At 42.8% G+C, this 20,365-nt stretch overlaps 41 non-coding genes and 19 pseudogenes across 41 annotated transcripts in view; all 60 read left to right on the forward strand.

Moving 5' to 3' along the window:
- Window positions 1-101: 101 nt before the first annotated feature.
- Window positions 102-220, forward strand: LOC132964629 (5S ribosomal RNA). Its single transcript, XR_009669596.1, has one exon. It is a non-coding gene; the product is annotated as a 5S ribosomal RNA (ribosomal RNA).
- A 123-nt stretch (window positions 221-343) lies between these two features.
- Window positions 344-462, forward strand: LOC132964374 (5S ribosomal RNA). Its single transcript, XR_009669356.1, has one exon. It is a non-coding gene; the product is annotated as a 5S ribosomal RNA (ribosomal RNA).
- Window positions 463-584: 122 nt separating this feature from the next.
- LOC132963899 (5S ribosomal RNA) lies at window positions 585-703 on the forward strand (annotated as a pseudogene).
- Window positions 704-825: 122 nt separating this feature from the next.
- Window positions 826-944, forward strand: LOC132964577 (5S ribosomal RNA). Its single transcript, XR_009669548.1, has one exon. It is a non-coding gene; the product is annotated as a 5S ribosomal RNA (ribosomal RNA).
- A 122-nt stretch (window positions 945-1,066) lies between these two features.
- On the forward strand, window positions 1,067-1,185 carry LOC132964376 (5S ribosomal RNA). The gene has a single exon (XR_009669358.1). It is a non-coding gene; the product is annotated as a 5S ribosomal RNA (ribosomal RNA).
- A 121-nt stretch (window positions 1,186-1,306) lies between these two features.
- On the forward strand, window positions 1,307-1,425 carry LOC132964516 (5S ribosomal RNA). Its single transcript, XR_009669491.1, has one exon. It is a non-coding gene; the product is annotated as a 5S ribosomal RNA (ribosomal RNA).
- A 6,279-nt stretch (window positions 1,426-7,704) lies between these two features.
- LOC132963985 (5S ribosomal RNA) lies at window positions 7,705-7,823 on the forward strand (annotated as a pseudogene).
- Window positions 7,824-7,946: 123 nt separating this feature from the next.
- Window positions 7,947-8,065, forward strand: LOC132964673 (5S ribosomal RNA). The gene has a single exon (XR_009669636.1). It is a non-coding gene; the product is annotated as a 5S ribosomal RNA (ribosomal RNA).
- A 124-nt stretch (window positions 8,066-8,189) lies between these two features.
- On the forward strand, window positions 8,190-8,308 carry LOC132964601 (5S ribosomal RNA). The gene has a single exon (XR_009669570.1). It is a non-coding gene; the product is annotated as a 5S ribosomal RNA (ribosomal RNA).
- A 122-nt stretch (window positions 8,309-8,430) lies between these two features.
- LOC132964129 (5S ribosomal RNA) lies at window positions 8,431-8,539 on the forward strand (annotated as a pseudogene).
- A 123-nt stretch (window positions 8,540-8,662) lies between these two features.
- Window positions 8,663-8,771, forward strand: LOC132964190 (5S ribosomal RNA; annotated as a pseudogene).
- Window positions 8,772-8,893: 122 nt separating this feature from the next.
- LOC132964131 (5S ribosomal RNA) lies at window positions 8,894-9,002 on the forward strand (annotated as a pseudogene).
- A 123-nt stretch (window positions 9,003-9,125) lies between these two features.
- On the forward strand, window positions 9,126-9,244 carry LOC132964691 (5S ribosomal RNA). The gene has a single exon (XR_009669651.1). It is a non-coding gene; the product is annotated as a 5S ribosomal RNA (ribosomal RNA).
- A 122-nt stretch (window positions 9,245-9,366) lies between these two features.
- Window positions 9,367-9,475, forward strand: LOC132964130 (5S ribosomal RNA; annotated as a pseudogene).
- Window positions 9,476-9,598: 123 nt separating this feature from the next.
- Window positions 9,599-9,717, forward strand: LOC132964459 (5S ribosomal RNA). Its single transcript, XR_009669435.1, has one exon. It is a non-coding gene; the product is annotated as a 5S ribosomal RNA (ribosomal RNA).
- Window positions 9,718-9,838: 121 nt separating this feature from the next.
- Window positions 9,839-9,947, forward strand: LOC132963995 (5S ribosomal RNA; annotated as a pseudogene).
- Window positions 9,948-10,067: 120 nt separating this feature from the next.
- Window positions 10,068-10,176, forward strand: LOC132964049 (5S ribosomal RNA; annotated as a pseudogene).
- Window positions 10,177-10,297: 121 nt separating this feature from the next.
- LOC132964132 (5S ribosomal RNA) lies at window positions 10,298-10,406 on the forward strand (annotated as a pseudogene).
- A 123-nt stretch (window positions 10,407-10,529) lies between these two features.
- LOC132964573 (5S ribosomal RNA) lies at window positions 10,530-10,648 on the forward strand. The gene has a single exon (XR_009669544.1). It is a non-coding gene; the product is annotated as a 5S ribosomal RNA (ribosomal RNA).
- Window positions 10,649-10,770: 122 nt separating this feature from the next.
- Window positions 10,771-10,889, forward strand: LOC132964411 (5S ribosomal RNA). The gene has a single exon (XR_009669390.1). It is a non-coding gene; the product is annotated as a 5S ribosomal RNA (ribosomal RNA).
- A 122-nt stretch (window positions 10,890-11,011) lies between these two features.
- LOC132964220 (5S ribosomal RNA) lies at window positions 11,012-11,130 on the forward strand. Its single transcript, XR_009669211.1, has one exon. It is a non-coding gene; the product is annotated as a 5S ribosomal RNA (ribosomal RNA).
- A 121-nt stretch (window positions 11,131-11,251) lies between these two features.
- LOC132963921 (5S ribosomal RNA) lies at window positions 11,252-11,360 on the forward strand (annotated as a pseudogene).
- Window positions 11,361-11,481: 121 nt separating this feature from the next.
- LOC132964212 (5S ribosomal RNA) lies at window positions 11,482-11,600 on the forward strand. The gene has a single exon (XR_009669203.1). It is a non-coding gene; the product is annotated as a 5S ribosomal RNA (ribosomal RNA).
- Window positions 11,601-11,722: 122 nt separating this feature from the next.
- LOC132964404 (5S ribosomal RNA) lies at window positions 11,723-11,841 on the forward strand. Its single transcript, XR_009669384.1, has one exon. It is a non-coding gene; the product is annotated as a 5S ribosomal RNA (ribosomal RNA).
- Window positions 11,842-11,964: 123 nt separating this feature from the next.
- LOC132964470 (5S ribosomal RNA) lies at window positions 11,965-12,083 on the forward strand. Its single transcript, XR_009669446.1, has one exon. It is a non-coding gene; the product is annotated as a 5S ribosomal RNA (ribosomal RNA).
- Window positions 12,084-12,204: 121 nt separating this feature from the next.
- On the forward strand, window positions 12,205-12,313 carry LOC132963996 (5S ribosomal RNA; annotated as a pseudogene).
- Window positions 12,314-12,433: 120 nt separating this feature from the next.
- LOC132963989 (5S ribosomal RNA) lies at window positions 12,434-12,542 on the forward strand (annotated as a pseudogene).
- A 121-nt stretch (window positions 12,543-12,663) lies between these two features.
- On the forward strand, window positions 12,664-12,782 carry LOC132964509 (5S ribosomal RNA). The gene has a single exon (XR_009669484.1). It is a non-coding gene; the product is annotated as a 5S ribosomal RNA (ribosomal RNA).
- Window positions 12,783-12,904: 122 nt separating this feature from the next.
- On the forward strand, window positions 12,905-13,023 carry LOC132964221 (5S ribosomal RNA). Its single transcript, XR_009669212.1, has one exon. It is a non-coding gene; the product is annotated as a 5S ribosomal RNA (ribosomal RNA).
- A 121-nt stretch (window positions 13,024-13,144) lies between these two features.
- LOC132964020 (5S ribosomal RNA) lies at window positions 13,145-13,253 on the forward strand (annotated as a pseudogene).
- Window positions 13,254-13,375: 122 nt separating this feature from the next.
- LOC132964425 (5S ribosomal RNA) lies at window positions 13,376-13,494 on the forward strand. Its single transcript, XR_009669404.1, has one exon. It is a non-coding gene; the product is annotated as a 5S ribosomal RNA (ribosomal RNA).
- A 122-nt stretch (window positions 13,495-13,616) lies between these two features.
- On the forward strand, window positions 13,617-13,735 carry LOC132964238 (5S ribosomal RNA). Its single transcript, XR_009669228.1, has one exon. It is a non-coding gene; the product is annotated as a 5S ribosomal RNA (ribosomal RNA).
- A 122-nt stretch (window positions 13,736-13,857) lies between these two features.
- LOC132964339 (5S ribosomal RNA) lies at window positions 13,858-13,976 on the forward strand. Its single transcript, XR_009669323.1, has one exon. It is a non-coding gene; the product is annotated as a 5S ribosomal RNA (ribosomal RNA).
- Window positions 13,977-14,098: 122 nt separating this feature from the next.
- LOC132964638 (5S ribosomal RNA) lies at window positions 14,099-14,217 on the forward strand. Its single transcript, XR_009669602.1, has one exon. It is a non-coding gene; the product is annotated as a 5S ribosomal RNA (ribosomal RNA).
- A 121-nt stretch (window positions 14,218-14,338) lies between these two features.
- LOC132964279 (5S ribosomal RNA) lies at window positions 14,339-14,457 on the forward strand. Its single transcript, XR_009669266.1, has one exon. It is a non-coding gene; the product is annotated as a 5S ribosomal RNA (ribosomal RNA).
- Window positions 14,458-14,579: 122 nt separating this feature from the next.
- Window positions 14,580-14,698, forward strand: LOC132964206 (5S ribosomal RNA). The gene has a single exon (XR_009669197.1). It is a non-coding gene; the product is annotated as a 5S ribosomal RNA (ribosomal RNA).
- A 123-nt stretch (window positions 14,699-14,821) lies between these two features.
- On the forward strand, window positions 14,822-14,940 carry LOC132964482 (5S ribosomal RNA). The gene has a single exon (XR_009669457.1). It is a non-coding gene; the product is annotated as a 5S ribosomal RNA (ribosomal RNA).
- A 121-nt stretch (window positions 14,941-15,061) lies between these two features.
- On the forward strand, window positions 15,062-15,170 carry LOC132964088 (5S ribosomal RNA; annotated as a pseudogene).
- Window positions 15,171-15,290: 120 nt separating this feature from the next.
- On the forward strand, window positions 15,291-15,399 carry LOC132964050 (5S ribosomal RNA; annotated as a pseudogene).
- A 121-nt stretch (window positions 15,400-15,520) lies between these two features.
- LOC132964179 (5S ribosomal RNA) lies at window positions 15,521-15,629 on the forward strand (annotated as a pseudogene).
- Window positions 15,630-15,752: 123 nt separating this feature from the next.
- Window positions 15,753-15,871, forward strand: LOC132964574 (5S ribosomal RNA). The gene has a single exon (XR_009669545.1). It is a non-coding gene; the product is annotated as a 5S ribosomal RNA (ribosomal RNA).
- A 122-nt stretch (window positions 15,872-15,993) lies between these two features.
- On the forward strand, window positions 15,994-16,112 carry LOC132964413 (5S ribosomal RNA). The gene has a single exon (XR_009669392.1). It is a non-coding gene; the product is annotated as a 5S ribosomal RNA (ribosomal RNA).
- Window positions 16,113-16,234: 122 nt separating this feature from the next.
- On the forward strand, window positions 16,235-16,353 carry LOC132964663 (5S ribosomal RNA). The gene has a single exon (XR_009669626.1). It is a non-coding gene; the product is annotated as a 5S ribosomal RNA (ribosomal RNA).
- Window positions 16,354-16,473: 120 nt separating this feature from the next.
- LOC132964635 (5S ribosomal RNA) lies at window positions 16,474-16,592 on the forward strand. Its single transcript, XR_009669599.1, has one exon. It is a non-coding gene; the product is annotated as a 5S ribosomal RNA (ribosomal RNA).
- Window positions 16,593-16,713: 121 nt separating this feature from the next.
- Window positions 16,714-16,832, forward strand: LOC132963908 (5S ribosomal RNA; annotated as a pseudogene).
- Window positions 16,833-16,954: 122 nt separating this feature from the next.
- On the forward strand, window positions 16,955-17,073 carry LOC132964310 (5S ribosomal RNA). The gene has a single exon (XR_009669294.1). It is a non-coding gene; the product is annotated as a 5S ribosomal RNA (ribosomal RNA).
- Window positions 17,074-17,194: 121 nt separating this feature from the next.
- Window positions 17,195-17,313, forward strand: LOC132964226 (5S ribosomal RNA). The gene has a single exon (XR_009669216.1). It is a non-coding gene; the product is annotated as a 5S ribosomal RNA (ribosomal RNA).
- A 122-nt stretch (window positions 17,314-17,435) lies between these two features.
- LOC132964594 (5S ribosomal RNA) lies at window positions 17,436-17,554 on the forward strand. Its single transcript, XR_009669564.1, has one exon. It is a non-coding gene; the product is annotated as a 5S ribosomal RNA (ribosomal RNA).
- A 121-nt stretch (window positions 17,555-17,675) lies between these two features.
- Window positions 17,676-17,784, forward strand: LOC132963955 (5S ribosomal RNA; annotated as a pseudogene).
- A 121-nt stretch (window positions 17,785-17,905) lies between these two features.
- Window positions 17,906-18,024, forward strand: LOC132964213 (5S ribosomal RNA). Its single transcript, XR_009669204.1, has one exon. It is a non-coding gene; the product is annotated as a 5S ribosomal RNA (ribosomal RNA).
- Window positions 18,025-18,146: 122 nt separating this feature from the next.
- On the forward strand, window positions 18,147-18,265 carry LOC132964478 (5S ribosomal RNA). The gene has a single exon (XR_009669453.1). It is a non-coding gene; the product is annotated as a 5S ribosomal RNA (ribosomal RNA).
- A 123-nt stretch (window positions 18,266-18,388) lies between these two features.
- On the forward strand, window positions 18,389-18,507 carry LOC132964493 (5S ribosomal RNA). Its single transcript, XR_009669468.1, has one exon. It is a non-coding gene; the product is annotated as a 5S ribosomal RNA (ribosomal RNA).
- Window positions 18,508-18,628: 121 nt separating this feature from the next.
- On the forward strand, window positions 18,629-18,737 carry LOC132964021 (5S ribosomal RNA; annotated as a pseudogene).
- Window positions 18,738-18,859: 122 nt separating this feature from the next.
- LOC132964427 (5S ribosomal RNA) lies at window positions 18,860-18,978 on the forward strand. Its single transcript, XR_009669405.1, has one exon. It is a non-coding gene; the product is annotated as a 5S ribosomal RNA (ribosomal RNA).
- Window positions 18,979-19,100: 122 nt separating this feature from the next.
- LOC132964367 (5S ribosomal RNA) lies at window positions 19,101-19,219 on the forward strand. Its single transcript, XR_009669349.1, has one exon. It is a non-coding gene; the product is annotated as a 5S ribosomal RNA (ribosomal RNA).
- A 122-nt stretch (window positions 19,220-19,341) lies between these two features.
- On the forward strand, window positions 19,342-19,460 carry LOC132964508 (5S ribosomal RNA). Its single transcript, XR_009669483.1, has one exon. It is a non-coding gene; the product is annotated as a 5S ribosomal RNA (ribosomal RNA).
- Window positions 19,461-19,583: 123 nt separating this feature from the next.
- LOC132964558 (5S ribosomal RNA) lies at window positions 19,584-19,702 on the forward strand. The gene has a single exon (XR_009669530.1). It is a non-coding gene; the product is annotated as a 5S ribosomal RNA (ribosomal RNA).
- A 119-nt stretch (window positions 19,703-19,821) lies between these two features.
- Window positions 19,822-19,940, forward strand: LOC132964499 (5S ribosomal RNA). The gene has a single exon (XR_009669474.1). It is a non-coding gene; the product is annotated as a 5S ribosomal RNA (ribosomal RNA).
- A 122-nt stretch (window positions 19,941-20,062) lies between these two features.
- LOC132964262 (5S ribosomal RNA) lies at window positions 20,063-20,181 on the forward strand. Its single transcript, XR_009669250.1, has one exon. It is a non-coding gene; the product is annotated as a 5S ribosomal RNA (ribosomal RNA).
- Window positions 20,182-20,303: 122 nt separating this feature from the next.
- LOC132964445 (5S ribosomal RNA) overlaps window positions 20,304-20,365 on the forward strand; it is a 119-nt gene continuing 57 nt past the window's right edge. Inside the window, exon 1 of the ribosomal RNA XR_009669422.1 lies at window positions 20,304-20,365. This exon is cut by the window's right edge and continues 57 nt beyond it. This is a non-coding gene — a ribosomal RNA (5S ribosomal RNA).

The following is a 20,365-nucleotide window of genomic DNA, read 5'->3' on the forward strand; positions in this document are numbered from 1 at the left end:
GTTTTTTTTTTATCATATAGAGACATATTCACATGTCCAAAAATTCAGCCAGAATCAAGGGCATAACATCTTTAAAAGGCCCCTGTCTGCACACAATAATGGCTTACGGCCATACCACCCTTAACACGCCCGATCTCGTCCCATCTCGGAAGCTAAGCAGGGTTGGGCCTGGTTAGTACTTGAATGGGAGACCGCCTGGGAATACCAGATGCTGTAAGCTTTTTTTATTTTTTTGATCATATGTTTTTTTTTTATCATATAGAGACATATTCACATGTCCAAAAATTTAGCCAGAATCAAGGGCATGACATCTTTAAAAGGCCCCTTTCTGCACACAATAATAGCTTACGGCCATACCACCCTGAACACGCCCGATCTCGTCCGATCTCGGAAGCTATGCAGGGTCGGGCCTGGTTAGTACTTAGATGGGAGACCGCCTGGGAATACCAGGTGCTGTAAGCTTTTTCATTTTTTTGATCATATGTTTTTTTTTTATCATATAGAGACATATTCACATGTCCAAAAATTCAGCCAGAATCAAGGGCATGACATCTTTAAAAGGCCCCTTTCTGCACACAATAACAGCTTACGGCCATACCACCCTTAACACGCCCGATCTCGTCCGATCTCGGAAACTAAGTAGGGTCGTGCCTGGTTAGTACTTGGATGGGAGACCGCCTGGGAATACCAGACGCTGTAAGCTTTTTCATTTTTTTGATCATATGTTTTTTTTTTATCATATAGAGACATATTCACATGTCCAAAAATTCAGCCAGAATCAAGGGCATGACATCTTTAAAAGGCCCCTTTCTGCACACAATAATGGCTTACGGCCGTACCACCCTGAACACGCCCAATCTCGTCCGATCTCAGAAGCTAAGCAGGGTCGGGCCTGGTTAGTACTTGGATGGGAGACCACCTGGGAATACCAGGTGCTGTAAGCTTTTTCATTTTGTTTGATCATATGTTTTTTTTTATCATATAGAGACATATTCACATGTCCAAAAATTCAGCCAGAATCAAGGGCATGACATCTTTAAAAGGCCCCTTTCTGCACACAATAATGGCTTACGGCCATACCACCCTTAACAAGCCCGATCTCGTCCGATCTCGGAAGCTAAGCAGGGTCGGGCCTGGTTAGTACTTGGATGGGAGACCGCCTGGGAATACCAGGTGCTGTAAGCTTTTTAATTTTTTTTGATCATATGTTTTTTTTATCATATAGAGACATATTCACATGTCCAAAAATTCAGCCAGAATCAAGGGCATGACATCTTTAAAAGGCCCCTCTCTGCACACAACAATGGCTTACGGCCATACCACCCTGAACACGCCTGATCTCGTCCGATCTCGGAAGCTAAGCAGGGTAGGGCCTGGTTAGTACCTGGATGGTAGACCGCCTAGGAATACCAGGTGCTGTAAGTTTTTTCATTTTTTTGATCATATGTTTTTTTTTTATCATATAGAGACATATTCACATGTCCAAAAATTCAGCCAGAATCAATGGCATGACATCTTTAAAAGGCCCCTTTCTGCATACAATAATGGCTTACGGCCATACCACCCTGAACACGCCCCTTTTGCTGTCAGAGTTTGTGTGGTGCTGAAGGAGAGCTGACGTGTCAGTACTGAGCAGGACAGCTGGACTAATTTGTTTGTTTTTTGGATGCGCTTTGGATTTATTTAAATACCTCAGATTGTGAGTGAATGTCCCCCAGCAGTCACTGACTGTTAGGGGGATCGTTTTTCTTTTCACCTTTTTTTCCTGTTTTTTTTTCCACAATTTTGTGAAGAATTTTTGTTTTTTGTGAATGTTTGCTCGTATGTCGCGAGCAAACTCACACGGACGGATCACAAAGATGACAGGACCACGGACTGGAGAGATGGAAAAAGGAAAAGAGAACGGACAACAACGTGAACAAACAAACATGGCACTGAAACAAAGGAATGGATTAAACGACAACGAGAAGAACGACGGACAAAAAGGACGGATGAAAACGGCAAATGAAACAGGGAACGGAATGGATGACGGAGAGAGAGGAAGAGAGAGGAGCGGCGGGCTGATTGCTCCGCATGCAGAGAATGGGAGAGGTGGCGAGAGAGCAGAAAAAGAGGAAGCAAAAGTGTCTTTTGAGAGAAAACTAACACTAAACATTGAAATGGTGGGAGACAAAGTTCCTCTAAATTACGTCATGAGCAACATAAAAATGATCTGTGGGGGCCTGCTGGCGTGCAGAACCCTGGGACCTGAAAAACTGGAGGTGACGGTGAGCAACATTAAAGGAAAGGAAAGGCTGCTGGATGGATTTAAGATCGGAGAGACCAGAGTCGTGGCGAGAGAACTAAATAATGATGAGCTGGTGGTGTCTTTTTTAAACCTGCCAGCGTATATCACAGATGAAGAAATAGTTTGGAAGCTGACGGGATGGGGAGTGAAACCGACATCACCAATAAAACGCAGAATGTGGCCGGGAACAATGATAGCTGACGGAACGAGGTTTGTCCGGGTCAGATTTAATGACCAGGTATAGTCACTCCCTTACACCACAAAGTTTAACACTGTGATGGGGAACGAATACTTTAGAGTAATACATGATAGACAACAAAAAGTGTGCAGGATGTGCATCCAGCCGGGACACATCCTGAGAGAGTGTCCAGAATTTATGTGCCACAACTGTGGGGTGCAGGGACACTTTGCGCGAGAGTGCAGCGCAAACAGCACAAAATGCATAAACTGTAAAAAAAGAGAAAATGAATGTGAGTGTGAGAACGGAGAGGAGAGCAAGAACGAGGTGGAGGAGGTGTACAAGGATGAAGAAGAGGCGGAGGAGGTGTACGAGGAGGAGGCGGAGGAGAAGGAGGTGATCGGAGCAAGCAGGAAGGAGATCAGAGAAGACGAGAACAGTGACGGAGAAATGGAGCAGAGCAGAGAGAGCGGAGGAGAACGGGCGTCAGAGTGCGAGCTGGAGACGCCGGAGCTGGCTGGAGAGGGAGGACAGCAGAAGCAGCGAAAAACGAGCGAGAGAGGGAAAAAAGGAGACGGAAGGGACGTGGCAGAAGACCCGGGGGTAAGCATGAGCACAGAGGGGAGGGAGATGCCTGAGAGTGGTGTTGGACAGGCGGGAGGGAGAAAAATCACGCTAAATAATACGGGTAAAAGCACCAGTCCCAATGAAACGGACAGCGAAATGGATGTGGGTGAACTGGCGAGTGCGCAAAAAAGACTAAGTCTTGGACAACGAAAAAAGTTGGTGAAAAAATTGAAATGTAAGGACAAATAATGACTGACAATAACCCCTGTAAATCCTTTTTTTTTGTTTTTATTTTTATGATAATGGCCTTTAATTTATTTTCGATAAACGTGAATGGACTAAGGAACAAAGAAAAAAGACATGCGATTCTTTCCTTGCAGAATGACGTTTTGTGCCTGCAGGAGACCAGGTGGGATGATTCCCTGGTGGAAGACATAAAAAAAGACTTTGTGGGCCATATTTTCTGCTCCAATGGCACGTCGAGGGCGAGAGGAGTGGCGGTTTTAGTCAAAACGGGTCGGGTAACAGGGGTAAATTTGGTTTATGGAGACAAAGAAGGAAGAATAATAGTAATAGACTGTGTGTATGAAACGAAAAATATAAGAATCATAAATATATATGCACCGAATGGAGAAAAAGAAAGGAAAACGTTCTTCATTGCAATAAGCAAATGGTGGGAAAGGAATTGTATAATAATCGGTGACTTTAATGTGGCGATGACACCCACCGATGTGTCAAAAAATAATGTGTTTAAGGGGGATGTGAGCAGGGGGACACTTAAAGATATAATGATAACGAAACAATGCATTGATATTTGGAGATTGCTACATCCATGGGAGAGGGTGTTCTCCAGGAGACAAATTGTACTAAATAGATTAAAACAATCTAGAATAGATTATGCTTTGGTGACATGCGAGGTAGTGAGGTGGATTAAAGAAGTTGAATATAAAACTAATATGTGGAGCGATCACGCTGGAATAGAAATCACGTTTAGAAAAGAAACGAATGTACGTAAAGGAGGGATATGGTGCTTTAATGCAAGCTTGCTGGATGATGGAATGTTTGTGAAAAGTATGGAAAGATTGTTGAATGATGTGGGATATGAGTGGAATGAGAGTGAAGATATGAATGTGTGGTGGGATAGTGTAAAAGTCAGAATTAAAAAAAAGTGTATCAATTATAGTAAAGAGAAAAAGTGGAGAGAAAATAGAAAGGAAGAGAATTTGAGAAAACAACTAAGTGAGGAAATAACATCGCTTGACAGTGTAGATAATGTAGGTGTCGAAAAATACATACATTTAAAAGAACAGTTGGGAGTGATTGAACTTAAAAAGAGTAGGGGTGCAGCCATCAGGAGTAAAATACAATATATGTATGAGGGGGAGAGGAGTACAGCCTTTTTTTTAGGTCTGGAAAAACAAAAACAAAAAAGAACAGAAATAAACAAATTATTAAATGAAGCAGGTAAAAGTGTGACAGATAAAAAGGGAATTTTAGAAATAGTAAAGGGCTATTATGAAAGCCTGTTTTCGAGACAGGAGTGTGATAGCGTGAGTGTGAACAGAGCTTTGGGTGCCTTAAAGAAAAAACTAAGCGAGGACGATAAAATGTGGTGTGATTGTGAGTTTACAGAGGGAGAAATCAGAAGTGCTTTAGAGGGGTTAAACAAAAACAAAAGTCCTGGGAGCGATGGCCTAACTGCGGAATTCTACCAAGCTTTCAAAGAGCAGCTGGTGCCCTTGGTGAACAAATTGAGTAAATATATGGAAAAAGTGAAACATATACCAAAAAGTTTAGGGGAAGGGGTGGTTACTATTTTTTACAAAAACAAGGGGGACAATAAAAATCTGGACAACTACAGACCAATCAGCCTACTCAACACAGACTACAAAATCATAGCGAAAACAATAGCCAATAGAATCAGGGAGGTAATAGGAACAATCATAGAACAAACACAATCATACAGTATACCAAACAGAGACATAGCAGACTCAATCATTTCAATAAAACAGACGGTCAGGGATATGGAAGGGGAGGGGGGAATATGGCTAGGGATTGATTTAAATAAAGCTTTTGACAGAGTAGATCACGGGTTCATGGGGAAGGTGTTAGAGAAGTTTGGATTCGGGGAGAGAATGAGAGAATGGATAAATATGTTGTATACAGGAGCGGAAAGCAAGATAAAATGTAACGGGGAACTAACTGATTCTTTTAAAATATCAAGGTCAGTGAGACAAGGATGTCCGATGTCAGCGCTGTTGTACAGCTTGGTAGCAGAGCCGCTGGCAGCACTGATATCGGAAGACGTAAACATAAAAGGTATAGGTAAGGAAAACGTAAAAATAATACAGTATGCAGATGACGTGAATATAATGGTAAAAGGAGAGGAGGATATAGAATTGATATTAAAACATGTACAAACTTATGAAAGAGCATCTGGGGCAAAAGTAAATGAAAATAAGTCAGAAATTATGTTACTAGGTAAGGAATCCAATCTAGTTAATAAGTGGGGATTTAAAACGGTGTGTGAGAGAAGAAAAGTGTTGGGAGTGAATATGGGGAAAAATGAGAATGAATGTGATGATGTAACATGGAAAGAGGTGGTGGGTAAAATTAAAAAAAACATTGAATTTGTGGAAAGCGAGGGGTCTATTGTTGAGAGGAAGGGTAGCCGTAACAAATGCTCTCGTGTTGTCCAAAGTGAATCATGCGCTGAGTACTTGTACGCTTCCGGACTGGGCCTTTAAGGAGATTTCAAAGACCATTAGGGACTTTATTTGGAAAAACAAAGCAGCGAGTATAGCTCACAAAACAATAATAGGGGCTAAAGATCAGGGGGGGCTAGCTTTGATTGATTTACTTACAAAAAAAGTAGCACTAAGAGTCAAATTGATAGGCAAATTTATGGACCAGAACCGGAACGTAGTTTGGAAAAATCACTTCAAACAATATCTGTGCAGTTTTGGACTCTACAACGAGGACAACCTGTACCAGATCAATAACCCAGATTCATTTAAACACTTGCCACAGTTTTTCCAGGAAGTACTCAGTGCGTGGTATCAGGTTTCATCCTGGACTGTACCAGAGTGCGGAACGAGAGGGTCAGTGCTACGACTGCCCTTCCTCTCGAGCCCGTATTTTAAAAATGGGGAGAGGGTAATTAAGTGTGAAGCTATGTCGAAAGCGGGATATATTAGAATAAGGGATTTACTGAACTGTGGGGGGGATTTTGATTTACAAATGGTGGTGAGGGGTTTAAAAAATAAAGGGTGTGTGTGCAGAAAGGATGTGATTGAGGGAGTGTTTGCAAATGTAAAATTGTCTTTGTCGAGCGAATGGGAAAAATTAATCAAAGAGAAGGAGGGAGTGATGCGGGACGATGTGGGGGGGATCTCCCTGTGCCTAGGGGAGAAGAAACACAACATTATAGATGTCACTACAAAAATTTGGTATAGATGCGCAATCACACATAGAATACAGAAACCCACATCCGAAGTAAAATGGACAGACACATACCCGGACATAACAAGCAACATGATATGGAAGAACATTAACATTCCGCATACACCACATGCAATATTTGACCTAGATTTCAAACTGAGGCACAGGAGGATCTTCACCTGCATCGTCCTGCATCAGATCCATAAGGAGAGGTATGAAAGAAAGTGTTGTGTATGTGAAAGTACGGATGAGGATTTAATACATTTGTTTGTTACGTGTGGGGAATTGGTTTATTTTTGGGGAAAAATAAGAGAAATGTTGGGGAAATGCAGTAAGAATGAGTGTTGGAATGAAAGGGGGTGGGAATTGTCGGTGTTGTTGGGGGTGGGAACAAAACAAAAAAATCACAATGTAATGAATATAATTTTAGCTTTTGCAAGAAAAGCGGTTTTTAACAGGAGGAAATATGCACTGTATGAAAGTAAGGAAATGAATGTGTGGAGAATGTTTGTGAATGAATGGCAAGCACATCTTAAATTGCTGTACATAGCGAATGAGAGTGAGTTTGTGAGAATGTTTGTGGAAGGTGCGAATGTGTGTAGAGTAAACGAGGAGGGAATTATGTGGGATGTCTAAATTATTTTGTTTTTGGTTTTTTTGGTACGAGGGCTTCTTTTTTGGTCATGGGGAAAATGGGTGATTTGATTTGGGTTTTTTTTTTTCTCAGTGGTTTTTTGAGAATACTGTGGGGTTTTTGTATGTTTTTGTGGTTTGTTTTCAGAGGGATGTTTGCTTTGGGGGAGGGACTCAGAAGAGTTGTCATGAGTTGGGGGTATCAGGGGTGGTTTGAGTTTTTTTTCTGATGCTATGTTTTTATTGTTTTTAGGGTGCCGTTTGCGTCAGAGGGGAGGTTTAATTTAGAGGGTGTATGTATTTTAATAGCATTTGTTGTAAATGATGTGAAAGAATTATAAATGTTTTTGTAATTTTGATAATAAAAGATAAAAAAATTAAAAAAAACACGCCCGATCTCGTCCGATCTCGGAAGCTATGCCGGGTCGGACCTGGTTAGTACTTGGATGGGTGACCGCCTGTGGAATACCAGATGCTGTTTCATTTTTTTGATCATATGTTTTTTTTTATCATATAGAGACATATTCACATGTCCAAAAATTCAGCCAGAATCAAGGGCATGACATCTTTAAAAGGCCCCTGTCTGCACACAATAATGGCTTACGGCCATACCACCCTGAACACGCCCGATCTTGTCCAATCTTGGAAGCTAAGCAGGGTCGTGCCTGGTTAGTATTTGGATGTGAGACCACCTGGGAATACCAGGTGCTGTAAGCTTTTTCATTTTTTTGATCATATGTTTTTTTTTTTATCATATGGAGACATATTCACATGTACAAAAATTCAGCCAGAATCAAGGGCATGACATCTTTAAACGGCCCCTTTCTGCACACAATAATGGCTTACGGCCATACCACCCTGAACAAGCCCGATCTCGTCCGATCTTGGAAACTAAGCAGGGTCGGGCCTGGTTATTACTTTGATGGGAGACCACCTGGGAATACCATGTGCTGTAAGCTTTTTCATTTTTTTGATCATATGTTTTTTTTTTTTATCATATAGAGACATATTCACATGTCCAAAAATTCAGGCAGAATCAAGGGCATGACATGTTTAAAAGGCCCCTGTCTGCACACAATAATGGCTTACGGCCATACCACCCTGAACACGCCCGATCTTGTCTGATCTCAGAAACTAAGCAGGGTCGGGCCTGGTTAGTACTTGGATGGGAGACCGCCTGGGAATACCAGGTGCTGTAAGCTTTTTCATTTTTTTGATCATATGTTTTTTTTTTATCATAGAGAGACATATTCACATGTCCAAAAATTCAGCCAGAATCAAGGGCATGACATGTTTAAATGGCCCCTGTCTGCACACAATAATGGCTTACGGCCATACCACCCTGAACTCGTCCGATATTGGAAGCTAAGCAGAGTCGGGCCTGGTTATTACTTGGATGGGAGACCGCCTGGGAATACCAGGTGCTGTAAGCTTTTTCATTTTTTTTGATCATATGTTTTTTTTTTATCATATAGAGACATATTCACATGTCCAAAAATTCAGCCAGAATCAAGGGCATGACATCTTTAAAAGGCCCCTTTCTGCACACAATAATGGCTTACAGCCATACAACCCTGAACTCGTCCGATCTCGGAAGGTAAGCATGGTGGGGCCTGGTTAGGACTTGGATGGGAGACCGCCTGGGAATACCAGGTGCTGCAAGCTTTTTCATTTTTTTGATCATATGTTTTTTTTTTATCATATGGAGACATATTCACATGTCCAAAAATTCAGCCAGAATCAAGGGAATGACATCTTTAAAAGGCCCCTTTCTGCACACAATAATGGCTTAAGGCCATACCACCCTGAACTTGTCCGATCTCGGAAGCTAAGCAGTGTCGGGTCTGGTTAGTACTTGGATGGGAGACCGCCTGGGAATACCAGGTGCTGTAAGCTTTTTCATTTTTTTGATCATATGTTTTTTTTTTTATCATATGGAGACATAATCACATGTACAAAAATTCAGGCAGAATCAAGGGCATGACATGTTTAAAAGGCCCCTGTCTGCACACAATAATGGCTTACGGCCATACCACCCTGAACACGCCCGATCTTGTCTGATCTCAGAAACTAAGCAGGGTCGGGCCTGGTTAGTACTTGGATGTGAGACCGCCTGGGAATACCAGGTGCTGTAAGCTTTTTCATTTTTTTGATCATATGTTTTTTTTTTATCATAGAGAGACATATTCACATGTCCAAAAATTCAGGCAGAATCAAGGGCATGACATGTTTAAATGGCCCCTGTCTGCACACAATAATGGCTTACGGCCATACCACCCTGAACTCGTCCGATATTGGAAGCTAAGCAGAGTCGGGCCTGGTTATTACTTGGATGGGAGACCGCCTGGGAATACCAGGTGCTGTAAGCTTTTTCATTTTTTTTGATCATATGTTTTTTTTTTATCATATAGAGACATATTCACATGTCCAAAAATTCAGCCAGAATCAAGGGCATGACATCTTTAAAAGGCCCCTTTCTGCATACAATAATGGCTTACGGCCATACCACCCTGAACACGCCCGATCTCGTCTGATCTCGGAAGCTAAGCAGGGTCGGGCCTGGTTAGTACTTGGATGGGAGACCGCCTGGGAATACCAGGTGCTGTAAGCTTTTTCATTTTTTTTGATCATATGTTTTTTTTATCATATAGAGACATATTCAAATGTCCAAAAATTCTGCCAGAATCAAGGGCATGACATCTTTAAAAGGCCCCTGTCTGCACACAATAATGGCTTACGGCCATACCACCCTGAACACGCCCGATCTCGGAAGCTAAGCAAGGTCAGGCCTGGTTAGTACTTGGATGGGAGACCGCCTAGGAATACCAGGTGCTGTAAGCTTTTTCATTTTTTTGATCATGTGTTTTTTTTTTATCATAGAGAGACATATTCACATGTCCAACAATTCAGCCAGAATCAAGGGAATGACATCTTTAAGGCCCATTTCTGCACACAATAATGGCTTACGGACATACCACCCTGAACTCGTCCGATCTCGGACGCTAAGCAGGGTCGGGCCTGGTTAGTACTTAGATGGGAGACCGCCTGGGAATACCAGGTGCTGTAAGCTTTTTCATTTTTTTGATCATATGTTTTTTTTTATCATATAGAGACATATTCACATGTCCAAAAATTCAGCCAGAATCAAGGGCATGACATCTTTAAAAGGCCCCTTTCTGCACACAATAATGGCTTACGGCCATACAACCCTGAACTCGTCCGATCTCAGAAGGTAAGCAGGGTCGGGCCTGGTTAGTACTTGGATGGGAGACAGCCTGGGAATACCAGGTGCTGTAAGCTTCTTCATTTTTTTGATCATATGTTTTTTTTTTTATCATATAGAGACATATTCACATGTCCAAAAATTCAGACAGAATCAAGGGCATGACATCTTTAAAAGGCCCCTGTCTGCACACAATAATGACTTATGGCCATACCACCCTGAACACGCCCGATCTCGTCTGATCTCGGAAGCTAAGCAGGGTCGGGCCTGGTTAATACTTGGATGGGAGACCGCCTGGGAATACTAGGTGCTATAAGCTTTTTCATTTTTTTGATCATATGTTTTTTTTTTATCATATAGAGACATATTCACATGTCCAAAAATTTAGCCAGAATCAAGGGCATGACATCTTTAAAAGGCCCCTTTCTGCACACAATAATGGCTTACGGCCATACCACCCTGAACACGCCCGATCTCGTCCGATCTCGGAAGCTATGCAGGGTCGGGCCTGGTTAGTACTTGGATGGGAGACCGCCTGGGAATACCAGGTGCTGTAAGTTTTTTCATTTTTTTGATCATATGTTTTTTTTTTATCATATAGAGACATATTCACATGTCCAAAAATTCAGCCAGAATCAAGGGCATGACATCTTTAAAAGGCCCCTTTCTGCATACAATAATGGCTTACGGCCATACCACCCTGAACACGCCTGATCTCGTCTGATCTCGGAAGCTAAGCAGGGTCGGGCCTGGTTAGTACTTGGATGGGAGACCGCCTGGGAATACCAGGTGCTGTAAGCTTTTTCATTTTTTTTGATCATATGTTTTTTTTATCATATAGAGACATATTCACATGTCCAAAAATTCATCCAGAATCAAGGGCATGACATCTTTAAAAGGCCCCTGTCTGCACACAATAATGGCTTACGGCCATACCACCCTGAACACACCCGATCTCGGAAGCTAAGCAAGGTCAGGCCTGGTTAGTACTTGGATGGGAGACCGCCTGGGAATACCAGGTGCTGTAAGCTTTTTCATTTTTTTGATCATATGTTTTTTTTTATCATATAGAGACATATTCACATGTCCAAAAATTCAGCCAGAATCAAGGGCATAACATCTTTAAAAGGCCCCTTTCTGCACACAATAATGGCTTACAGCCATACCACCCTGAACACACCCGATCTCGTCCGATCTCAGAAGCTAAGCAGGGTCGGGCCTGGTTAGTACTTGGATGGGAGACCGCCTGGGAATACCAGGTGCTGTAAGCTTTTTCATTTTGTTTGATCATATGTTTTTTTTTATCATATAGAGACATATTCACATGTCCAAAAATTCAGCCAGAATCAAGGGCATGACATCTTTAAAAGGCCCCTTTCTGCACACAATAATGGCTTACGGCCATACCACCCTGAACATGCCCGATCTCGTCCGATCTCGGAAGCTAAGCAGGGTCGGGCCTGGTTGGTACTTGGATGGGAGACCGCCTGGGAATACCAGGTGCTGTAAGTTTTTTCATTTTTTTGATCATATGTTTTTTTTTTTATCATATAGAGACATATTCACATGTCCAAAAATTCAGCCAGAATCAAGGGCATGACATCTTTAAAAGGCCCCTTTCTGCATACAATAATGGCTTACGGCCATACCACCCTGAACACGCCCGATCTCGTCTGATCTCGGAAGCTAAGCAGGGTCGGGCCTGGTTAGTACTTGGATGGGAGACCGCCTGGGAATACCAGGTGCTGTAAGCTTTTTCATTTTTTTTGATCATATGTTTTTTTTATCATATAGAGACATATTCAAATGTCCAAAAATTCTGCCAGAATCAAGGGCATGACATCTTTAAAAGGCCCCTGTCTGCACACAATAATGGCTTACGGCCATACCACCCTGAACACGCCCGATCTCGGAAGCTAAGCAAGGTCAGGCCTGGTTAGTACTTGGATGGGAGACCGCCTAGGAATACCAGGTGCTGTAAGCTTTTTCATTTTTTTGATCATGTGTTTTTTTTTTATCATAGAGAGACATATTCACATGTCCAACAATTCAGCCAGAATCAAGGGAATGACATCTTTAAGGCCCATTTCTGCACACAATAATGGCTTACGGACATACCACCCTGAACTCGTCCGATCTCGGAAGCTAAGCAGGGTCGGGCCTGGTTAGTACTTAGATGGGAGACCACCTGGGAATACCAGGTGCTGTAAGCTTTTTCATTTTTTTGATCATATGTTTTTTTTTATCATATAGAGACATATTCACATGTCCAAAAATTCAGCCAGAATCAAGGGCATGACATCTTTAAAAGGCCCCTTTCTGCACACAATAATGGCTTACGGCCATACCACCCTTAACACGCCCGATCTCGTCCGATCTCGGAAGCCAAGCAGGGTAGGGCCTGGTTAATACTTGGATGGGAGACCGCCTGGGAATACCAGGTGCTGTAAGTTTTTTCATTTTTTTGATCATATGTTTTTTTTTTATCATATAGAGACATATTCACATGTCCAAAAATTCAGCCAGAATCAAGGGCATGACATCTTTAAAAGGCCCCTTTCTGCATACAATAATGGCTTACGGCCATACCACCCTGAACACGCCTGATCTCGTCTGATCTCGGAAGCTAAGCAGGGTCGGGCCTGGTTAGTACTTGGATGGGAGACCGCCTGGGAATACCAGGTGCTGTAAGCTTTTTCATTTTTTTTGATCATATGTTTTTTTTATCATATAGAGACATATTCACATGTCCAAAAATTCAGCCAGAATCAAGGGCATGACATCTTTAAAAGGCCCCTGTCTGCACACAATAATGGCTTACGGCCATACCACCCTGAACACGCCCGATCTCGGAAGCTAAGCAAGGTCAGGCCTGGTTAGTACTTGGATGGGAGACCGCCTGGGAATACCAGGTGCTATAAGCTTTTTCATTTTTTTGATCATATGTTTTTTTTTTATCATATAGAGACATATTCACATGTCCAAAAATTTAGCCAGAATCAAGGGCATGACATCTTTAAAAGGCCCCTTTCTGCACATAATAATGGCTTACGGCCATATCACCCTGAACACGCCCGATCTCGTCCGATCTCAGAAGCTAAGCAGGGTCGGGCCTGGTTAGTACTTGGATGGGAGACCGCCTGGGAATACCAGGTGCTGTAAGCTTGTTCATTTTGTTTGATCATATGTTTTTTTTTATCATATAGAGACATATTCACATGTCCAAAAATTCAGCCAGAATCAAGGGCATGACATCTTTAAAAGGCCCCTTTCTGCACACAATAATGGCTTACGGCCATACCACCCTGAACACGCCTGATCTCGTCCGATCTCGGAAGCTAAGCAGGGTAGGGCCTGGTTAGTACTTGGATGGGAGACCGCCTGGGAATACCAGGTGCTGTAAGTTTTTTCATTTTTTTGATCATATGTTTTTTTTTTATCATATAGAGACATATTCACATGTCCAAAAATTCAGCCAGAATCAAGGGCATGACATCTTTAAAAGGCCCCTTTCTGCATACAATAATGGCTTACGGCCATACCACCCTGAACACGCCCGATCTCGTCCGATCTCGGAAGCTAAGCAGGGTCGGGCCTTGTTAGTACTTGGATGGGAGACCGCCTGGGAATACCAGGTGCTGTAAGCTTTTTAATTTTTTTTGATCATATGATTTTTTTTTATCATATAGAGACATATCCAATGTCCAAAAATTCAACCAGAATCAAGGGCATGACATCTTTAAAAGGCCCCTTTCTGCACACAATAATGGCTTACGGTCATACCACCCTGAACTCGTCCGATCTAGTCCGATCTCGGAAGCTATGCAGGGTCGGGCCTGGTTAGTACTTGGATGGGAGACCGCCTGGGAATACCAGGTGCTGTAAGCTTTTTCATTTTTTTGATCATATGTTTTTTTTTATCATATAGAGACATATTCACATGTCCAAAAATTCAGCCAGAATCAAGGGCATGATATCTTTAAAAGGCCCCTTTCTGCACACAATAATGGCTTACGGCCATACCACCCTGAACACGCCCGATCTCGTCCGATCTCAGAAGCTAAGCAGGGTCGGGCCTGGTTAGTACTTGGATGGGAGACCGCCTGGGAATACCAGGTGCTGTAAGCTTTTTCATTTTGTTTGATCATATGTTTTTTTTTATCATATAGAGACATATTCACATGTCCAAAAATTCAGCCAGAATCAAGGGCATGACATGTTTAAAACGCCCCTGTCTGCACACAATAATGGCTTACGGCCATACCACCCTGAACACGCCCGATCTCGTCTGATCTCGGAAGCTAAGCAGGGTCGGGCCTGGTTAGTACTTGGATGGGAGACCGCCTGGGAATACCAGGTGCTGTAAGTTTTTTCATTTTTTTGATCATATGTTTTTTTTTTTATCATATAGAGACATATTCACATGTCCAAAAATTCAGCCAGAATCAAGGGCATGACATCTTTAAAAGGCCCCTTTCTGCATACAATAATGGCTTACGGCCATACCACCCTGAACACGCCCGATCTCGTCTGATCTCGGAAGCTAAGCAGGGTCGGGCCTGGTTAGTACTTGGATGGGAGACCGCCTGGGAATACCAGGTGCTGTAAGCTTTTTCATTTTTTTTGATCATATGTTTTTTTTATCATATAGAGACATATTCAAATGTCCAAAAATTCTGCCAGAATCAAGGGCATGACATCTTTAAAAGGCCCCTGTCTGCACACAATAATGGCTTACGGCCATACCACCCTGAACAGGCCCGATCTCGGAAGCTAAGCAAGGTCAGGCCTGGTTAGTACTTGGATGGGAGACCGCCTAGGAATACCAGGTGCTGTAAGCTTTTTCATTTTTTTGATCATGTGTTTTTTTTTTATCATAGAGAGACATATTCACATGTCCAACAATTCAGCCAGAATCAAGGGAATGACATCTTTAAGGCCCATTTCTGCACACAATAATGGCTTACGGACATACCACCCTGAACTCGTCCGATCTCGGACGCTAAGCAGGGTCGGGCCTGGTTAGTACTTAGATGGGAGACCGCCTGGGAATACCAGGTGCTGTAAGCTTTTTCATTTTTTTGATCATATGTTTTTTTTTATCATATAGAGACATATTCACATGTCCAAAAATTCAGCCAGAATCAAGGGCATGACATCTTTAAAAGGCCCCTTTCTGCACACAATAATGGCTTACGGCCATACAACCCGGAACTCGTCCGATCTCAGAAGGTAAGCAGGGTCGGGCCTGGTTAGTACTTGGATGGGAGACAGCCTGGGAATACCAGGTGCTGTAAGCTTCTTCATTTTTTTGATCATATTTTTTTTTTTTTATCATATAGAGACATATTCACATGTCCAAAAATTCAGCCAGAATCAAGGGCATGACATCTTTAAAAGGCCCCTGTCTGCACACAATAATGACTTATGGCCATACCACCCTGAACACGCCCGATCTCGTCTGATCTCGGAAGCTAAGCAGGGTCGGGCCTGGTTAATACTTGGATGGGAGACCGCCTGGGAATACTAGGTGCTATAAGCTTTTTCATTTATTTGATCATATGTTTTTTTTTTATCATATAGAGACATATTCACATGTCCAAAAATTTAGCCAGAATCAAGGGCATGATATCTTTAAAAGGCCCCTTTCTGCACACAATAATGGCTTACGGCCATACCACCCTGAACACGCCCGATCTCGTCCGATCTCGGAAGCTATGCAGGGTCGGGCCTGGTTAGTACTTGGATGGGAGACCGCCTGGGAATACCAGGTGCTGTAAGTTTTTTCATTTTTTTGATCATATGTTTTTTTTTTATCATATAGAGACTTATTCACATGTCGAAAAATTCAGCCAGAATCAAGGGCATGACATCTTTAAAAGGCCCCTTTCTGCATACAATAATGGCTTACGGCCATACCACCCTTAACACGCCCGATCTCGTCCCATCTCGGAAGCTAAGCAGGGTCGGGCCTGGTTAGTACTTGAATGGGGGACCGCCTGGGAATACCAGATGCTGTAAGCTTTTTTATTTTTTTGATCATATGTTTTTTTTATCATAGAGAGACATATTCACATGTCCACAAATTCAGCCAGAATCAAGGGCATGACATCTTTAAAAGGCCCCTGTCTGCACACAATAATGGCTTACAGCCATACCACCCTGAACACGCCCGATCTCGTCCGATCTCGGAAGCTAAGCAGGGTCGGGCCTGGATAGTACTTGGATGGGAGACCACCTGGGAATACCAGGTGCTGTAAGCATTTTCATTTTTTTGATCATATGTTTTTTTTTATCATATAGAGACATATTCACATGTCCAAAAATTCAGCCAGAATCAAGGGCATGACATCTTTAAAAGGCCCCTTTCTGCACACAATAACAGCTTACGGCCATACCACCCTTAACACGCCCGATCTCGTCCGATCTCGGAAACTAAGTAGGGTCGTGCCTGGATAGTACTTGGATGGGAGACCGCCTGGGAATACCAGACGCTGTAAGCTTTTTCATTTTTTTGATCATATGTTTTTTTTTTATCATATAGAGACATATTCACATGTCCAAAAATTTAGCCAGAATCAAGGGCATGACATCTTTAAAAGGCCCCTTTCTGCACACAATAATGGCTTACGGCCATACCACCCTGAACACGCCCGATCTCGTCCGATCTCGGAAGCTATGCAGGGTCGGGCCTGGTTAGTACTTGGATGGGAGACCGCCTGGGAATACCAGGTGCTGTAAGCTTTTTCATTTTTTTGATCATATGTTTTTTTTTATCATATAGAGACATATTCACATGTCCAAAAATTCAGCCAGAATCAAGGGCATGACATCTTTAAAAGGCCCCTTTCTGCACACAATAATGGCTTACGGCCATACCACCCTGAACACGCCCGATCTCGTCCGATCTCGGAAGCCAAGCAGGGTAGGGCCTGGTTAGTACTTGGATGGGAGACCACCTGGGAATACCAGGTGCTGTAAGTTTTTTCATTTTTTTGATCATATGTTTTTTTTTTATCATATAGAGACATATTCACATGTCCAAAAATTCAGCCAGAATCAAGGGCATGACATCTTTAAAAGGCCCCTTTCTGCATACAATAATGGCGTACGGCCATACCACCCTGAACACGCCTGATCTCGTCTGATCTAGGAAGCTAAGCAGGGTCGGGCCTGGTTAGTACTTGGATGGGAGACCGCCTGGGAATACCAGGTGCTGTAAGCTTTTTCATTTTTTTTGATCATATGTTTTTTTTATCATATAGAGACATATTCACATGTCCAAAAATTCTGCCAGAATCAAGGGCATGACATCTTTAAAAGGCCCCTGTCTGCACACAATAATGGCTTACGGCCATACCACCCTGAACACGCCCGATCTCGGAAGCTAAGCAAGGTCAGGCCTGGTTAGTACTTGGATGGGAGACCGCCTGGGAATACCAGGTGCTGTAAGCTTTTTCATTTTTTTGATCATATGTTTTTTTTTATCATATAGAGACATATTCACATGTCCAAAAATTCAGCCAGAATCAAGGGCATAACATCTTTAAAAGGCCCCTTTCTGCACACAATAATGGCTTACAGCCATACCACCCTGAACACACCCGATCTCGTCCGATCTCAGAAGCTAAGCAGGGTCGGGCCTGGTTAGTACTTGGATGGGAGACCGCCTGGGAATACCAGGTGCTGTAAGCTTTTTCATTTTGTTTGATCATATGTTTTTTTTTATCATATAGAGACATATTTACATGTCCAAAAATTCAGCCAGAATCAAGGGCATGACATCTTTAAAAGGCCCCTTTCTGCACACAATAATGGCTTACGGCCATACCACCCTGAACACGCCCGATCTCGTCCGATCTCGGAAGCTAAGCAGGGTCGGGCCTGGTTGGTACTTGGATGGGAGACCGCCTGGGAATACCAGGTGCTATAAGTTTTTTCATTTTTTTGATCATATGTTTTTTTTTTTATCATATAGAGACATATTCACATGTCCAAAAATTCAGCCAGAATCAAGGGCATGACATCTTTAAAAGGCCCCTTTCTGCATACAATAATGGCTTACGGCCATACCACCCTGAACACGCCCGATCTCGTCTGATCTCGGAAGCTAAGCAGGGTCGGGCCTGGTTAGTACTTGGATGGGAGACCGCCTGGGAATACCAGGTGCTGTAAGCTTTTTCATTTTTTTTGATCATATGTTTTTTTTATCATATAGAGACATATTCACATGTCCAAAAATTCAGCCAGAATCAAGGGCATGACATCTTTAAAAGGCCCCTGTCTGCACACAATAATGGCTTACGGCCATACCACCCTGAACACGCCCGATCTCGGAAGCTAAGCAAGGTCAGGCCTGGTTAGTACTTGGATGGGAGACCGCCTGGGAATACCAGGTGCTATAAGCTTTTTCATTTTTTTGATCATATGTTTTTTTTTTATCATATAGAGACATATTCACATGTCCAAAAATTTAGCCAGAATCAAGGGCATGACATCTTTAAAAGGCCCCTTTCTGCACATAATAATGGCTTACGGCCATATCACCCTGAACACGCCCGATCTCGTCCGATCTCAGAAGCTAAGCAGGGTCGGGCCTGGTTAGTACTTGGATGGGAGACCGCCTGGGAATACCAGGTGCTGTAAGCTTCTTCATTTTGTTTGATCATATGTTTTTTTTTATCATATAGAGACATATTCACATGTCCAAAAATTCAGCCAGAATCAAGGGCATGACATCTTTAAAAGGCCCCTTTCTGCACACAATAAAGGCTTACGGCCATACCACCCTGAACACGCCTGATCTCGTCCGATCTCGGAAGCTAAGCAGGGTAGGACCTGGTTAGTACTTGGATGGGAGACCGCCTGGGAATACCAGGTGCTGTAAGTTTTTTCATTTTTTTGATCATATGTTTTTTTTTTATCGTATAGAGACATATTCACATGTCCAAAAATTCAGCCAGAATCAAGGGCATGACATCTTTAAAAGGCCCCTTTCTGCATACAATAATGGCTTACGGCCATACCACCCTGAACAAGCCCGATCTCGTCCGATCTCGGAAGCTAAGCAGGGTCGGGCCTTGTTAGTACTTGGATGGGAGACCGCCTGGGAATACCAGGTGCTGTAAGCTTTTTAATTTTTTTTGATCATATGATTTTTTTTTATCATAGAGAGACATATTCACATGTCCAAAAATTCAACAAGAATCAAGGGCATGACATCTTTAAAAGGCCCCTGTCTGCAGACAATAATGGCTTACGGCCATACCACACTTAACACGCCCGATCTCGTTCGATCTCAGAAGCTAAGCAGGGTCGGGCCTGGTTAGTACTTGGATGGGAGACCGCCTGGGAATACCAGGTGCTGTAAGCTTTTTCATTTTTTTGATCATGTTTTTTTTTATCATATAGAGACATATTCACATGTCCAAAAATTCAGCCAGAATCAAGGGCATGACATCTTTAAAAGGCCCCTGTCTGCACACAATAATGGCTTACGGCCATACCACCCTGAACACGCCTGATCTCGTCCGATCTCGGAAGCTAAGCAGGGTCCGGCCTGGTTAGTACCTGGATGGGAGACCGCCTGGGAATACCAGGTGCTGTAAGCTTTTTCATTTTTTTGATCATATGTTTTTTTTTTATCATAGAGAGACATATTCACATGTCCAAAAATTCAGCCAGAATCAAGGGCATGACATCTTTAAAAGGCCCCTGTCTGCAGACAATAATGGCTTACGGCCATACCACCCTGAACACGCCCGATCTCGTTCGAACTCAGAAGCTAAGCAGGGTCGGGCCTGGTTAGTACTTGGATGGGAGACCGCCTGGGAATACCAGGTGCTGTAAGCTTTTTCATTTTTTTGATCATATGTTTTTTTTTTATCATAGAGAGACATATTCACATGTCCAAAAATTAGGCCAGAATCAAGGGCATGACATCTTTAAAAGGCCCCTGTCTGCAGACAATAATGGCTTACGGCCATACCACCCTGAACACGCCCGATCTCGTTCGATCTCAGAAGCAAAGCAGGGT

This window comes from Labrus mixtus, unplaced genomic scaffold (genome assembly GCF_963584025.1).
Source record: "Labrus mixtus unplaced genomic scaffold, fLabMix1.1 SCAFFOLD_62, whole genome shotgun sequence".
Classification (NCBI taxonomy): domain Eukaryota; kingdom Metazoa; phylum Chordata; class Actinopteri; order Labriformes; family Labridae; genus Labrus; species Labrus mixtus.